The sequence below is a fragment of the Phycodurus eques genome, chromosome 3, assembly GCF_024500275.1.
Source record: "Phycodurus eques isolate BA_2022a chromosome 3, UOR_Pequ_1.1, whole genome shotgun sequence".
NCBI lineage: Eukaryota > Metazoa > Chordata > Actinopteri > Syngnathiformes > Syngnathidae > Phycodurus > Phycodurus eques.
Window position 1 is genome coordinate 18,318,047 of NC_084527.1, and position 17,447 is coordinate 18,335,493.

A 17,447-nucleotide genomic window follows, 5' to 3' on the forward strand; every position below is an offset into this window, starting at 1 on the left:
ATGCTTTTTATTGTCACTATACACAATGAGATTGAGATGAGATGCCATGTACTGTAAACATGTACCTGCCATCATCCATCCATCCATCCATTTTCTTTGCCGCTTCTCCTCACTAGGGTCGCGGGCGTGCTGGAGCCTATCCCAGCTGTCATCGGGCAGGAGGCGGGGTACACCCTGAACTGGTTGCCAGCCAATCGCAGGGGACATAGAAACAAACAACCATTCGCACTCACAGTCATGCCTACGGGCAATTTAGAGTCTCCAATGAATGCATGTTTTTGGGATGTGGGAGAAAACCCACGCAGGCACGGGTAGAACATGCAAACTCCACACAGGCGGGGACGGGGATTGAGGCTGACGCTCTAACCAATCGGCCACCGTGCCGCCCTACCTGCAATCAATACCAAGATATTAAAATAATACACAGGTTCAAATATTCATGTTTTGTTTTGTTTTTTCAAACAATATACAGTAAGAATGGGCGATCATTCCTGTTAGTTTATTTAAAGACATTTGAAATTGTGGCTGGGCGGGTGGGAGTGTTGTTGCTGGGCGAAGCCGTCAGATGCACGTCATTAGTGGATGCACGCTTGCGCTGGCCCCGTCGAACGAAGGAGGTCCATTGTGTGTTCTGATGTTAATTCCATTTGTACTTGATCTAATTTATTGTCGAGTGAGCGAACGTTGGAAAGCAAGATAGGTAGAGCGGCGTTTGCAGGGGTTAGCTATTCTTACCTTACCAGTTAGCCCATCGCGACAACCATGCTGCGGCATTCGGCCAAACCAACCCCGCCTGCTTCTCGGTCGGCTCGAGCTACTAACCGGGTTCGCTGCTTTGTGGGCCGCCGGGTCTTGCACCGAGCATCTTGGTTACGAACTCAAAATCACTGGATGGGGGTAATTTCAACAATCATGCTGGCGATCATAAAGTAATTTACTGTGGATATTGACTATTTTTGGTTTAGTAGGTGACGAATTTTGGTCATATCATCCATGCCTACCCTGAGCCAATGCAACAGCAGCCACATAGTGAGACGCCGGAAAGGGATACTGCTCTTGTTATCGGTCTAGTTTTTTTTTTTGTATCAGACCGATCAGTGTGATGTCATTGTCCCCCCCAATATCGTGGTGATACTTATCGGTCCAATACTTATTGTGCATCCCTAATAATATAGCATAATAATTCAGACTGTTGAAAGTGTGACTGTTTCATTTCCTAAAGAGAAGACAAAATATTAATGTTGACTTTCCAAAAAGGAAGAGACTTAAGGTCTTTTCACACAGCACCTGGTCAATGTTAAAGTACCTCGCGCAGAAGCTCAGTCAAAGCGGCGACCACCTCAGCGCCTGGCGCAGCGTGCCCAGATTCAGAAGTGCTTATGAAGACGCCCACCAGGAAGTAACAGGAAAGTTTTCCCGCTGGAGAAGCAGACCGCACCTCGGCAACTTCGGCATGATGTATCCGTCTTTTTTTTTTTTGCAAAACAAAGCCTTGGCGTTGCTCATTTTAAGGAGAAGACTAGCTGCGGGAAAAAAAAGTGCGTTTTCCGTCCCCCACAGGATGCCACCCTGAGCGGCTGCCCATCTCGCCCATATCAGAAACCGCCCTGCACATAGTAATGGTTCGTCAGGATCTCGGAAGTTTTAGGCTAGTTTGTTTCGCTAGTACAAGTCCGCCAAAAAAAGCACACAGAAATCAGTCTGGAGGATCATTCTGACATCAGCGGGATATGGCTGTCGAAATAGAACTTCTTTCTATTCGAAGTCGCTCTGCGGAGTGTCAGCCGCCCTCTGCATTGCCGCCCCAGCTCCACGAGACGGCAAAACATGCCGTCACCCCCTCAGCGCGGTGTGAAAAGGCTTTAAGATGCACAATAAAATACTTTTGTGACATTCATGGACACCTTTTGGCTTTGAAATGGTAATGTCTTGCTTTATTGTCATCGTGGTTGTCTTTACTGGTGACTGTTGAATACAGTACTACTGTACACTATACATATTTTTAAACTATTTGTACAATATTTTTGTGTTATCCATTGCTCTTGCTTTCTCTCAATGTTTAAATGTGTTTGAATTGTTTTAAAAGTGTTTAAAGGCCTTTAAAAACATTTTTAATAATGTACATGTTATGAAAACATGCCTAGGGTGTACTGTAAATAGGGCACATCTATTTCACGGATTTCCACTTACCACGGGGGTGTCTGGAACGTAGCCCTCACAATAGAGGTGCACTAACTGTATTTCGTCTCACCGTTATAACAGGACCCTGAGGGCAACCCTAACAAGTAACTACGGTGTGGCCTGCAATAAAGACAGGTTTGACACCCAAGCCTTAAAGGGTGTTCGACTTTAAAGGTTCCACTGTGTCTCTTGAGTTTTCTACGTTTTAAAAGATCTGTTTAATTTTATGGTAATAGACCTTTGAACACTTTGCCAATCAAAGTAGCTGCAGTCAGACATTTTTCCCAAAAATAATTAAGACACCATACTTCCCTTACAAAACCAGCCTCCAAGGGTGACTGAAATGGTGTCACAGCAGAAATCACATCCTCCACTGCAAAATTGTGCTCTCGTGTCTCAAATCAATGAGAAGGCAGAAATGTTTTCCAACCATAAATTGAATTAACCGGTGAGGGATTTTCCAGCGGCATTTTTCTAATACCCGATCTTTCGACCTTACGAACGGCATGCTATTAACTACACTCTAAAGAATTACCGGCATACTTAAGTTTCTTTATTTAAATTGTTTATATTTAAGGCCTAGAAGTGTTTTTCATGCAAATATTTACTGTAATTATGACTTTACTACTGCAATAGTTACATTCTAATTTGTGTACAAATTCAGGTTGCGTTGGCACCGTGGGAACGGAACTCATACATCAACCAAGGATCCCATTTGCACTCGGGAGATGATCAGAGCTGGGCGATTCGAGTCCTATTTTACGACTTGCTTTGCTAAAACACGATTTTGACTTGGTATTCATGAGACTCGAACGAGAAATAATTTTTTGTGTAGTGAGTGCAAACCACCAGTAGGCTATGATGCAGAGTGCAGTGGCCACCGAATGAGAGTATCTTGAAGGGAGTGCCAAAGATGAATACATTTGCCTTGCTTTGATCAAATCGGGAAAAAGAGAACAGTAACATGTAAGGTTTGCAAGTTAAAGATTAAAGACATCATCGATAAGATATAATTTCAACGGTCACTATAAAACCCCCAAAGACATGTAAGCTACGTTAACTTCACAAATATTACCGAAGCATTATGTGGATTAAACATTGAATTGAGAAGACAATAAAGTAGTTGAGAATACACAAACTGGTTTCAGCCAATTAAAAAACTGTGATTGGTAATGTGTGAGTACAGCTAACTAAAGCCTGTACAGACACTGACTGCAAAGTGCTTATGTTCACACCCTGCGATACACATTGGAAAAGCTGTATTTTACAGTCATTATCAAAGGGGTTAGTGTTTGACGCACCCTGATTGTGAAGCATGTTATTGTAATCATGGTAAGATTATGACTTATTCTTGCTTTAAGTTTGTAGTTTCTAGATTTGCCAGAGGGACAACATCAGATTTCCAGGGAAAACTAAGGCATTTCAGTCTCGAGCTGAGTCGTTATTCTTTTCAACGTTGAGTTGCTGTCGCCCCTCTGAAGGCAATAAGTACACCATTGATTGGCATTTCCTGACCCCCCCATCCCAAAAAAAAAAAAAAAAAAAGACGTTAAAAAATAATGTACGGGTTGCTAGTTTTACTACGTTATAAAGGTGAGCTGCGGTGCAATTGAGTATGCAGGCTTGACATGTATTGAGCGAGGCCGCTACCTAATCATTGTCAGATGGCGGACAGAGCCCTTGTGTCTGGAGACGTTTATGAGGCCAGTCGCAGCCTGAAAGGGGAAGTGGAGGGGGGGGGTTAAAAAAAAAATCCCAATGAGGCTCCTTTGTCATCTGAGAACATGGACAGTAGAATGTTAATGAATAACTTAATATGGACCACAAAACCATACGTATGGATGTTTTGTTTATTTTAGGTGTGTGTAGTGCTTAACAAATGCATTTGACCACCTATCATCCAGCATGATGTGCTTTGATGCAGATATTTTTCCAATTCCAGTGAGCTCTCGATGTTTTAGCCTCTGTTGTAATACAAATAATTCAAATTTGACAGCAATAGTCAATAATTGTTCATATGCTTGACTATTAATGAGTCTTTCCATCCCCATAACACATTTTCCACATTTGAGATTTTTTTATGGTCCGAAGAAACCAAGGTTAAACCTTTTTATCCATAATTCGAAAATGTATGTTTGCCGCAAACACAACACTGCTCATCACCAAAAGAACACCATACCTACAGTGAAGCATGGTGGAGGCAGCATCATAATGTGGGATGTTTTTCTTCAGATGGAGGGGGAGGGAATTATAAACTGTTATGAAATAGCAGTCAATGTGAAACACAAAACCTTCAGCCAAACAAATGTCAGAAAAATGCCTACTAGAACATCTGAAATGTATTTGGGGTTAATCAGAGGCACTTTAAATGGTGGCAGGTGTATGTTGACTCCCATTTAACATGAGATTAAATGTGTTTAATGATGTGGTTAATTCTGAACACAGGCACGTCCATTGGTCAGAGGGTGTGTACATATTTGCAATCCTATTATTTCAGTGTTTTAGTTTACTTCCCCTCTCTATAATTTTTTTTTTTTTAAAAGTATAATTGAGTTGTACAGGTAATATGTCACATTAATGGTAGAAAAACTATCATTATTCATTGTGGTCCTTTCTTGTTATATAAAGAAAAATACATTTGAACAGGGGTAAGTAGACTTTTTCTATCCACTGTATATACTTGAGGAACTTCAAGTAGTCCTTTACCACAATCTTGTGACAGCTTGGTCCCATGGAAAGAAATGTGATTATGAGCTTCATGTAGTGCTATGTCGCGATCTTGTGGCCTCTATAGGAAATTATAAACCTTTAGGTGGGCATTTTGTGGCAGCTTTTGTGGCAGGGCTCCGTCCCTATCACCCGCAAAAATCCACCAGTAAGCGACACACCAATATATAGTATATATACAATAAGAAGATTGTTTTAAGATGAATTTATTTGACAAAATCAACAGAGACAAAGAACTTTATTAGGGCTGCAACGATTATTTTAATAATCGATTAATCCATTGGGGGGATTTTTTCAATTAATCGATGAATCAGATAAATGTTTTTTTATTTCCATCCTTTTATTAAAAAGAGTACATTATTTCAAATTGACAGTCCAGAAAATACAAAAACTAATTTATTATGATTCAGTTATTCGTTTGGTCCTTAACATTCGTCAGAAAATAGATGATAATAATAATAGGTAATAAATCCTCTTTTTCCAAAGTAAAGCAGATGTTTCCAAAAGTCTTATTTTGATTAAATACAAAGATAATACAAATACAAAGATAACCAGTCTGCTTCCATTGATGACTACAGAAATCTGAGAATATTTATTGTTGAGAAGCTGAAATTCTGAGGATTCTGACAATTTTAAGTTAAACAAAGTTTCTAAATGAATCGATTGTCGATTAGTTTGACAATCGATTATTTGTCGTTTCATCTATCAGCTGGGTGGCACGTCTGCCTCAGAGTTCTGAGGACCCGGGTTCAAATCCAGCCTTGCCTGTGTGGAGTTTGCATGTTCTCCCCGTGCCTGCATGGGTTTTCTCCAGGTACTCCAGTTTCCTCCCACCTCCCAAAAACATGCAGGGTAGGTTAACTAAAGACTCTAAATTGCCCGTAGATATGAATGTGAGTGCCAATGGTTCTTTGTTTGTATGTGCCCTGCGATAGGCTGGCGACCAGTTAAGGGTGTAGCCCGCCTCTCGTGCAAAGATAGCTGGGATAGGCTCCAGCACGCCCGCGACCCTGGCGAGCATAAGCGGTACGGAAGATGAATGAATCTATCAAATGTTGCACTTGAATCTATCAAATGTTGCACCTCTAAACTTTAACCCGCTCACATCTGTCAGTGTTGGAATGTTTTGTTCTACATATGTTATTTGTGTGCCAACTGGCTCAATGCATGATGAGATATAGTTTTTCGACTGACCATTCTTCATTCACTACTTTTTAAGATGCATTGTGGGCTACATTGCAAACAGTAGTGTATACCCTATGTTCATCATACACTCAAACAGCCCTACAAAATAGGAAAGTCACTATATAGTGGACTATATCGTGGCTTGGGAGTGATTCCGAACAAAGCCTTTGAGTTATATTTCTAGCTCTCCCTTAACCTTCACATTTTTGCCTCCACAAATTCCTTTCAAGGAGCTCTTCTCGCCTATGCAGACATCCGTCATTAACAGCGTAGCCACGCAAACACAACTCATTTAACTCGCCATTATTAAGTGGCTCGGTACCGCAGACACAATTTGTTTGTCAACATGCAGAACTAACCAAGCACATGCATACCTCAATCATGCTAGCAGAACCCCCCACCCCCGGCATCCTTCCTTGTGCCCTCATGCCCCCATCTCCAGGATGCCCCTGCCCCCCACCTTCCCGCTGCGCCTCCCTCCCTTCCATCCATCTCCAGTGCCCTGGAACTGAACAGTCACAGCTGTGTGCACCGTTGATTAGCTCGAACCAGAGCCCTGGGGCAACGCAAGAGACCTCGGTGTTCTTCGTGTGCGGAGACTCTTAACAACCTGGCTTTTCTTCTGTGTACCATGACCTTATCTTTTACGTATGTATCACAAGAGGTGACACTCACTGTCACTAAAATGCACTGTCACGGTTTTAAATAGAGTTAAGTTGAGGGCGGGTTACGAGGGCGATGTGAAGTCCCGTTATGGTTAGTAATGGTGCAGTGCCCTGCAGACGGTTGTATCGGTGCAAGCTAATCCTGTGATGTGCATGAAAGCTGCAACAGATGAACTGCAAACAGAAAGAACATAGCTGGTAAAGACAGAGGAACCATAGAGGGGGAAAAAATGGATACCATCTAAGAGGGTAATTGAGGCCCCCACTAAAAAAAAATGGTAAATTGCTTGTATTAGAAGTTTAAACTGTAAATGTAGCACAAACTACAATCCCATAACACTTTTGAATAATAAAATAATTTCAAACTAATTTTTTCAACTTAAAAAAATGAATATCTTTAAAATTATTTGCTTTTGAAATAAATGCACATACTGTACACATAAACATAGTGGTGATTTTTGGTAGGCTGGAACAGATTGATATTTCAATTCATTTCAGTGGGGACCAATGATTTTATATACGAGTAAATTGAGTAACAATCTTGAGCACAGAACTAATTAAACTCGTAGAGCAAGGTACCACTATACTTCCTTGACACCAGTTACTTTATTACAGCGTTAGCGTAGGTAAGTGATAGACTATGGCGCATTCGATCACAAATACAAGTTACGCCATACGACAGGAACTCCACCGTAAGCCGAGGATCACCTGTGGTTTAATGTAATCAACCCGCTCACGTCTGGCTGCTTATTAGGGCGTTGCTGATATGATTACACAGCAGGGTGACTGGACAGCAGCTTGTACTTCTGTCAGCTCTAACAAAGTGGCATCGCTATAGTAACGGTGGACTTGATATATAAAAAAATAAATAAAAACTTTTACAGACGATAAATTAAATTCCATTAATTAAACCAATTCATCTCCTGTTATGTTGCTGTCAAATTGATCTATTCCTTTCAAGTTTACAAATACAGTACTGTGGTACCTTGACTTATGTTTTTTTACCAATTTGTTCCTTGACTGAGCTTGCATCTCAGTTTACTTGTATCTAAAATTGGGAGAGAGAAGCAGGATCCCGGGCATATCTGAAACTTGCTCTCATATCGCAATTTTTGGCTTGAAACACAAAGCAAACAATTGGGAAAACACACAAAGGCAAAATATCATTATGTTGAAAAAATATTTAATGGAAACAAATGTGATATGAACTCCTGTTTCTATGCCAATGTTGCATCAATAAGAATAATACCTTACAAACTACAGTATTTGAGACTGTATCAACAGCGCCTCTCCTGGAATGAATGGAATCTTCCCTAATTTGAGGAATAAATTACAAATACATAAAAAAATACAAAAACTGATACATTTTCCCTATATACATTCAACAGAAACATCTTGCTTGCAATTTCGAGCTATATTTTATTGGGGTTCTTTTTCCCTCTGGTGACAGGAAACCGAGTGGACACGGTTCAAGGGTTATGACTCGTAAAACCATCGCTCCCAGCATCATATTGTATATGAAACGGCCGGGCACATGGCACCCATTTTGCTTAGCCGAGCTATGACTGTGGACTGAAAGGAATGCTTATTGTCATATGATGGATAGTCTAGTCATAAATAATGAAAGTATTAAAAATTATAAGTTGTGGTTTCTACAGTTGCACTCCAGTCCTGTGTAGCACAGGAGAAGACAGGAGTTCCACAATGATGAATAATACAAGTTCCTGGACCTGCTCCAATATCAGAACCTGCAAAAAAAATTCAACTTAGTCCCCGACTAAGTAGTTTTTTCATTTTAATCCTGACGTAGCCCAAATTCGAAAAAACTTCAGAACGTGCTATAATCGATGGCTAACCTATACTAACTCAGTACAAAAGTCATAACAGTAAATATTTGTGCAAAAATCACTAGGCCCAAAATGTAAAACAAATGAAAAACAGTGCCTTCTTGTGCCACGAGACATACTGTATTCTTCAATGTTTTTCATGCAAATACAACAGCGTAAATAAGTATTTAACACGTCACCATTTTTCTCAGTAAATATATTTCCAAAGTTGCTACTGAACTGAAAATTTCACCAGCTGTTGGGAACAACCCAAGTAATCCATACATACAAAGAAAGTAGAACAAATAAGTTCTGAAATTAAGTTGTGTGTAGTAATGTGAAATGACACGGGGGGGGGGGGAGTACTGAACACACCAACTGGTATTTATTTAATACTTTGTACAAAAGCCTTTGTTTGCAATGACAGCTTCAAGACGCCTCCTGTATGGAGAAACTCGTCGCATGCATTGCTCTGGTGTGATTTTGGCCCATTCCTCCACACCATCAGTCTTCAAATCTTGAAGGTACCGTGGGCTTTTTTTTTTTAATATACCTCGAGTTTCAATTCTTTACATAGATTTTCGATTTGATTCAAGTCAGGTGATTGGCTGGGCCATTCTAGCAGCTTTATTTATTTATTTTCTTTAAAAGCAATTGAGAGTTTCCTTGGCAGTGTGTTTTGGATCATTAGCCTGCTGAAATATCCACCCTGGTTTCATTTTCATCATCCTCATAGATGGCAGCAGATTTTTGTCAAGAATGTCTCGGTACATTTGCGCATTTATCCTTCCTTCAATGTGAAATTTACTTGTACCATTTGCTGAAAAGCGGCCCCACACTATCACGTTCCCACCTCCGAACTTCACTGTTGGTATGGTGTTTTTAGGGTGATGTGCAATGTTCAATTTTGCTCTAATCCGACCAGATTATATTCTCCCAGTATTTAACTGGGTTTTCCAAATGTTGTTCAGCAAACTTTAAACAAGCTTTGACATGCTTTTTCTTAAGCAATGGTGTCTTGCGTGGTGAGCGTGCATACAGACCATGGCGGTGGAGTACATTACTCACTGTTTTCCTTGTGACAACATTTCCTGCTAATGTCTTTTTGAAGCGCTCCACATGTGGTCCTTGACTCTTGAACAACTCTTCTGATTATTCTTTGCTCTCCTCTGTCAGAAATCTTGCAAGGAGCACCTGATCGAGGCAACTTTACGGTGCTATGATTGGCTTTCCACATACGTATTCTGGCCCCAACCGTGCTCACTGGAACATTCAGACCAATGCCATCGTTATGTTTTGCAACAATTAGTTTGCGATGGTCCTGAAACAGCTCTTTACCAGACATGCAAACACCAAAGGCATAAAAAAGGTGACCCCAAAAAAAAAAAACATTGTAGGGGGGGGGGTCTGAGGGGATCCCCTGGGCCCCCGCAGAGAATATTTTTTATTTTAACATAAATTAAGAAATCTGGAAGACTGACGAGTACAATAAAGCAAAATCAGCAAATTTTCTTCACGCAGAAAAACATTTATTTACACCGCTCAAGTACATGTTGATGTACAAATTTAAGATTAAAATTTAATTTGCCTAATTTCTTTGCTTTTTTGTTTTGGCCTCCAATTTGAGCCAGGTCCATCTCCACCTGCACCTGATGCCTACTTCCCAAGCTGTGCCACATGAATAGCATCCTCCTCTTTAAGCACTCTCATTCTGGAAAATAATCGACTAACATCATTGTCTGTTTCACTTCATTTTTCACTATTACCAACTTCAAAGGCTAAACCCAAATGTATCATCCAGGAAAATATTAGGTACAGTATTTTTCAATTTTTATTGGCCATTTCTGAATTTGAAGTTAGTTCATTCTGTGCTGTGACATAATCCCTAACATCGCTCCGTCGCTTAATACATTTAACATTAACATCCGTAAACTAATTAGATCATTGTAAGCGCGTTTCCTAATTAATACAAGATGTACTAGTGGATCAGCTTGTCACCGATGTTACGTCTGCATCGCGGTTCCGCTGGGACCACAACCAGGGCCACGACCCACAGCACCCCAACAAGAAAATACAAAAGACCAATGCAACAAATACGACAATGGCTGATCTGTTGAGCAAAAATGTTGCTTAAACGTAAGAGAAGCAATAGAGGATGTCCGCACCAGCGGTGGGTAGAGTAGCCAAATATTGTACTCAAGTAAGAGTACTGTGTTAATTGACAATAATGTGACTCAAGTAAAAGTAAAAAGTAGTCCTCCAAAAAAATTACTTGAAGAGTAAAAAGTACACAGTCAAATAATTAATAAATAAACTCAAGTACTGAGTAAATCGCACAAACAATAAAAAAACTAAACTAAATTTGCAATTTACTGCACAGTGTTTGCTGAAGTTATAAGTGAGCTGAAATATCCACATTTGGGCAGACAGTGCCAGACGAATACTACAATACATGAAAGCTGTTGTTTTTTGTTCATCTAAATGTAAACACGAGCTGGGCTGGTTTATCTAGTGTTAATACCTATGCCCGAGAACCCCAATAGAAGACGTCGTGTGAGGTCATGTGACTTTCTTTTGTCGTTTGATTGGTGAACTAGACTTAAACGTCACTAGCCCTTAAATCAGATGACGCAAACAGCGCCCAATGCGGAAGTGGAAGTTGTCGTCTCGCGCACAAAATAGTTGGTAAATGCGCAATAATTCATAACGCTAGCTGCCAGTGTTCAAGGAGTACGAAACAGCCTATGACGACAGCAACGGCGACAGTTATACACTGTGGTGTGGTCTGACTTATTAAACGTATACTTATAAACTCAGGTTACGTCACCTCAGAACGTAAAGCGTGGACCCCGGTACTTCTATTTAACAAAACTATTTTTTGCAAAGGATGTACAAATAGTTCAAATACAGAGAGAGATACAGTCAATTGGTGTTGAGATCCTGATTTACTTTTTTTATCCGTATCAGTATCTGTACTTCCACTTAAGAACAGAGTGTGAGTACGTTTTCCACCTCTGAGTATTGCTATCCAACAACGACAGAGGGTTAGAAAAGCAAGTGGCGCATATGTAACTCTGGGTTTTACAAATCTCTCAGGCAGTGTTACTGCGCCATCATCATCATTTGGGATCTGGAAAACCTAATTCGGCGTTGGACGTCTGGTCGAAGCTGCTTCTATAAACAGAATATCGCCTAATTAGATCTTCGAGGCAACCTGGCACGATGCGATCGACAAGCCTCTTGGTGATAGGCCCGCCGTCTGTTTGGACGGACAGTAAGAAACTACACAGAAGACTTGATGTTACATAACATACATCAATAAGGTGATCCAATAAGCATTACACGGTGGCACACAAAGACTCCCAGAAGCCTGTTTGACACTAATTGTGCGAGATAAAAATGAATAAATCTGGTGGACATACAAGAAGCAGACCCCCACCCCAAGATTTGATTTGATATGCTCAAAGTCAATGGCACTGGGTTGAAATTTAATTTAGATTAATCAGATTTACTCATAGCATATGAATTACTTTAGGAAATACTCAGATGAGCACAATATGAATTTGTGACTCAAGGAAAGTTGGTGCCCAAATGGAAATCAAGATGAGTTCAGTGAGCAACTTTTCTTAAGTACACCATCATCAACATCTCTGCAGAGAACGAATTTCGTGTGCATGCATGCATGTTCATGACAAGAGATGATTCTTCTTCTTCAGTTCTTCTATCTGTCTTACTCTTGAAACCAAAACTGTTGAGGCAAATAGTTGTTACTAGCGGTTGCACGACGTCAGATTTAGTGGAGTCACCTAGTCCCTGATGACATCATTGATATTTTTCAGTACAGTATTATATTTTTTTCCCTCGGTCTGCTTGCCACTAGGACAGCCAGGTAACGCTTGAACAACTTGGGCAAATGGAGAAACCTGTCCTACTTCTGGGCTCACCAGCTGGTTCCTCATGGTTGGAATTTGTGATACTATAATATATAATAAAAAATAAATAATCACAGACCTCTGTGTGCACTGGAATAATTCCCCACTTTTTTTGCACTTTAAGAGTGTGTCGTATTGTTGATCAAGGAGTTCAAACAGACGGCAAAGAGTATTTCACAATGCAAGCTTTTATTCACAACCACAGGCAACATCATCAGCATCATTGGCGTGAATGTCCTGTAACCAGTAAAGTTAGACCTTCAAAATAAAAGCACACAAGTATAACAACCTGGTCCACCTCAAGCCGAACCCACGAGATTAATGAATAGTCGACATGCTCTAGACATCATTGTTGAGCAGTAAAGACGACTGTACGACCCCTAGTTGTTAGAGGGTGGTCCTCAGCTTACTACGGTCCTGACATACGACGTTTCCACATTACTAAGGGCACGTAATGTACTAATTTGTGCAGCAGCATAAGAATACAATGGTGATGCCGTACAAGAAGGCATGCGCAGTCACAGCTGTACTTACTGTTTTTCCTTAAGCAGGTCGGTCGGTCAGTTGCTACTGTATTAGTTGGTAAACAGGTATGTACAGTCGGTAAGTAAGTAGGTCGGTCGCTACTTTATTAGGTAGGTAGGTAGGTACGTAGGTCGGTCGGTCAGTCAGTCAGTCACTACTTTATTAGGTGGTGAGTAGATACCAACTATCTGGTACTACAGTGGCGCCTTTAGATATGAGTTTAATCCGTTCCGTGAAATGCTCAAAACACATATCTGAAATCACTTTTCCCCACTAAAATGAATGGAAATGCACTTAACTTCCAGCCCCCCCCCCCCCCCTTGAAAAATACCCCAAATTATTTTTTTGCATTTTTTTATAAGAAAAATTACACTCAACAGTATTGTACTGTATGTAAACAAACGATAACATCCACATAACGTGCAAACACGGTAAATGCAAGCACAAAACACGACTGTACCTAATGTATTGTTTTTCACTGTTCTTCTGTGGGGTCTATTGGCAGTTGGCAAACCAGTTTAATGGTCCATTACTGCCAACGACTGATACTGTCCTTCCACTGCAAGGAAACCAATGTTAATTGATGATGGCTGGATGTTGTGACGTGTGCTGCAGCCATCTAGAGGTGGGGATCTGAAGCGTACTCATATCTCAACTTCTTTCAAGACAAAAAATTGGTCAAATGACAGATCGTATACTTAAAAAAACTCCTAAGTCAAGGCACTCTTATCTTAAGGCACCACTGTTCTATGAACGCACAATTTAAAGTATGATATTGTAGTAAAAATGCATTTGATTGTTTTGACAGTAATTTTCTACATTGGATCTGCACCAACTTCACTAACAGACAAAACTTGACTGCTGTCCAAAAAGAGTCACGAGAAATGACAGGTAATTGACAAGATACGTCGATTTACTCCGAGGAATGCAAAAGGCACACAAAGGAATGAATTCATTGGGACAAAAGACGGAAAGTATATTCTGCAGGGAGAATACCGGTAAATTGTATGAAATTATGCCGTTTACAATATATGGTGAAGGGATAAACCTAAAAAATAAGACACTGAATAAGATTCCCCCCAAAACTAGAGTAGCCAGAACACAACAACAACACAAGAGGAAGGTCTTCCTCAGCATTTGCTCCGAGGGAAATATTTATCAGTCACTGACAGAACAGTGCCACCTCAAAGAAGAAGCAGCGAGAAAATTTGGGGTCCCCGACTTATGTATGAAATTATGCTAAAGTGGATCCAGATTCTTATCTTTCTTTTAAGATTGGCCTCAGTCTTTTCTAATCCCCCCTCTTCCCCTCTCAGGTCACCACTCCTTCATCCCATCCATCCATCCATCCATCCATCAGTTGTAGTCTGAAACCAGGAACAGTCTTTAGACTTTAAAGCCAAACTGTGCCATTGTTAAATACCCTTTTGTAAAAATGCAAACATAAAAGGAAAGCGGCAAAAAGAGGAACCGAATATGTTCTTGGGCCATGTGTGCCCCGGTTTTGGAAAAATACACATTTTTTCCATTAAAAAACATATGTTCAAAATAATCCTGTTTTTCGAGAAACCAAACCCACTGGTTTTTATTTGGTTTTTTTTCTGGGAAAAAAGTTTGAAAAAAATGTCCTTTTTGAACAACACTTTTTTTTCCTCTAAAAAAATACTACCTTAGTGTCTTTTTTTGTCAAACTTAAATTCACCTTTGAGAATAGATCAATTATATTATATTTTTATATTGGTGGCACTCCAAGGGGATAAGGAATCAATTTGGCCCCTTCAATGTGATTTCTAGTTTGTTTGGGCTATTATCTTCAGGTGAGAAAAAAAAGTAACCTTATGCATCTTATCTTAAGTTACTTTTTTTTGAGGGGGGGTGTGAATTTTCTTACAAAAAAATTGTTAATATCACTAGAATAAAGTCAGACTTTACAAAGGTAACTGAAGTTACAGTATACCTTAGTACGGATGTAAAAAAAATAAAAAATACAGTATGTGCGTCAGCATTAGGGATGGCTGAGTACCGATATCAGGTATCGGACCAATATCAGCCTTACTTCATTGTATGGGGTACTTGTGAAGGTTGCCAATATCAGCAACTGATACTTAAAGGGAAAATATGCAGGTTTCAAATTGCTAGCAATATTTGAATGTAGCCTCATTTCAGTCTCAGTCACCCGCCCCACTGCATCTCTGCCCAAAGAAATGCCCATGTTTTGTTTTTGTTTGTTTTTTTTAAAATAGTTTACTTCTATTGAAAACAAATATTTATTGGATACATTTGTCTGTAAAAATACTTCCTTTTAAAAATGTAAAAAAAAAAAAAAACTTTTTTTTCTCTCAAACTTCAATATTGGTCATCTTTCAAAGGGTAATTCCCAAATTAGATCAATTACAGTATATTTGAAATCCTTCCTTCCAGCATTTTGTTAATACTCTCAGCTAACAATTTGGTTCCCTTCAGATGGTTTTGAGTTTGTTTGCACTATTATCTTTACTGATTATTACTATCTCTCTTCAGGAGCGGAGTCTGTAATCTCCATTCAAGGGAGGGTGGGAAATTTTTCAAAGAAGGTGACAACTCTTCAGCACATCATTCAAGAAGGAAAGACAAGGACAGGAGGGGAGTGGCCGAATTGTGTGCCCAATGTGAATTATAGAGGATAGCTCCATCATGAGACAAGGAGTGGTTCACCCTTTGGTGGGCCGGAGTAAGAGCAAAGTAGGGACCTGAAGGTGAAGATAAAAAGACTCTGGAAACATTACCTGGACAGGCTCAAAGGTGAACATTATTGGGGGCCTCGGTGTAAAATGGAACCGTCACTTTAATAGGTACAACCGGGACAATCTAACACAGTACAAGTGTATCGCAAACACTTTAGAGCAACCTCTATGAAATATTACAAAGGAATATTAGGGCCATGTTAAAAGGGTAAAAAAAATAACTGAAAATTATGTCATCACTTTAAGGGGGAAAAGTTACATTTCTTCTTTCTTTTATGGGGGAAAAAAAGTAATCTTACGAAAACATGTGAACTTTAATCTCTATTTAAAAATCCTACTTTTCCCCCTCAAAAAACAAAAAATTGGAAAAATACAACAACAAATCCTCCCTCTCACAACTAAAAGTGAGGGAAGTATTATGTTTACAGCTGCTATGTGAAACTCAATTACACAACCAATTGAGCCAATGTGGCTGTATGGCAGATTTGCATCATGTGTTCCTGGCCCCAATCAGATTGCAATTTAAATTAAATTGTAATGTGATTGGACAGTACAATTCAGAATAAAAACAAATGTGTGCAAAAATGACACGCACTGTTAGCAAGCATCAGTGTATTTTGCTTTTTCTTCGGCTTTTGGTAACGGATCAGCCTCAGCAACAGTGTATTCATCACGTATAAATAGAACCTTGCCTAAGCAGTAAATACAAGTTTTAGGGTGCTATTCTGATTTCCATTGTTTGTGATCAGGAAAAATTTGAATCGAAAAGCTCAATAATTTGGCATGTTCTTATCATGTATCATTTCTTATCATTGAAGACCCTGTTCTGAAACATTTTGTCAGAAATCTACCTTGTTTTTGCTATTTTAAAAGAAACTAACTTTTATGGCAAATAAACTCGATATTATTTTGTTTAACATTCAGGTGAATTAATAAAACTTCTGTGGTTTCGATTTTTTTAAGCTTCATTTATTTGTAATATATAGAAACCTTTTAGGCAGAAAGGGATTGTCACTAGTGTTGACTTTACTTCTTTCATTTTTGACTCCTCTAATAAATAACACTAATAATTAAGAATAATTTCTAATACACACACACACACACACACACATACATATATATATATATATATATATATATATATATATATATATATATATATATATACACACACACACACACACACATATATATGACATTTTTCTTGGTAGAAAAATGTTTATTGATTTTTTTTTTTCCTGATAGTAGTCGCAGTTGTAGTGACAGGTCTTGTCTTAGCTTGCCCCATCGAGGGTCGCCGCAGTTCCTCACTCGTATCATTTGTTTGGCATAGTAATAATACTAATAGGCATTTAAGTAGCACATCTTCATTTATTTAATGTTTTTTACCATTTATATGACCAAATTTATTGAATTGAAAGTGCATCTTATTCAACATGCCGATTACAGTCTAACAAACAGGTTAGCCCTTGCTAAGCATGATACCTTGATAGTACATTAGTGACGTTTTACCAATTTTTGAACTAGCGAACATAAAGTCGCCATAACACACGCATAAGTGAGACTTATCTGGACCTATTAGCAGGCTTATTTCACACATTTAACACAATGAAAGGAGAAAATAAATAAATAAAAACGTCAACTGGCTTGCTAGTCAGGAGTCCGAAAGCTCCCTCGTGTCAA

General features: G+C 39.3%; 1 protein-coding gene across 1 annotated transcript in view; it reads right to left on the bottom strand.

The window, feature by feature from the left end:
• Window positions 1-17,447, bottom strand: part of LOC133400080 (bone morphogenetic protein receptor type-1B-like) — a 96,461-nt gene that overhangs the window by 78,847 nt on the left and 167 nt on the right. The window lies entirely within an intron of this gene.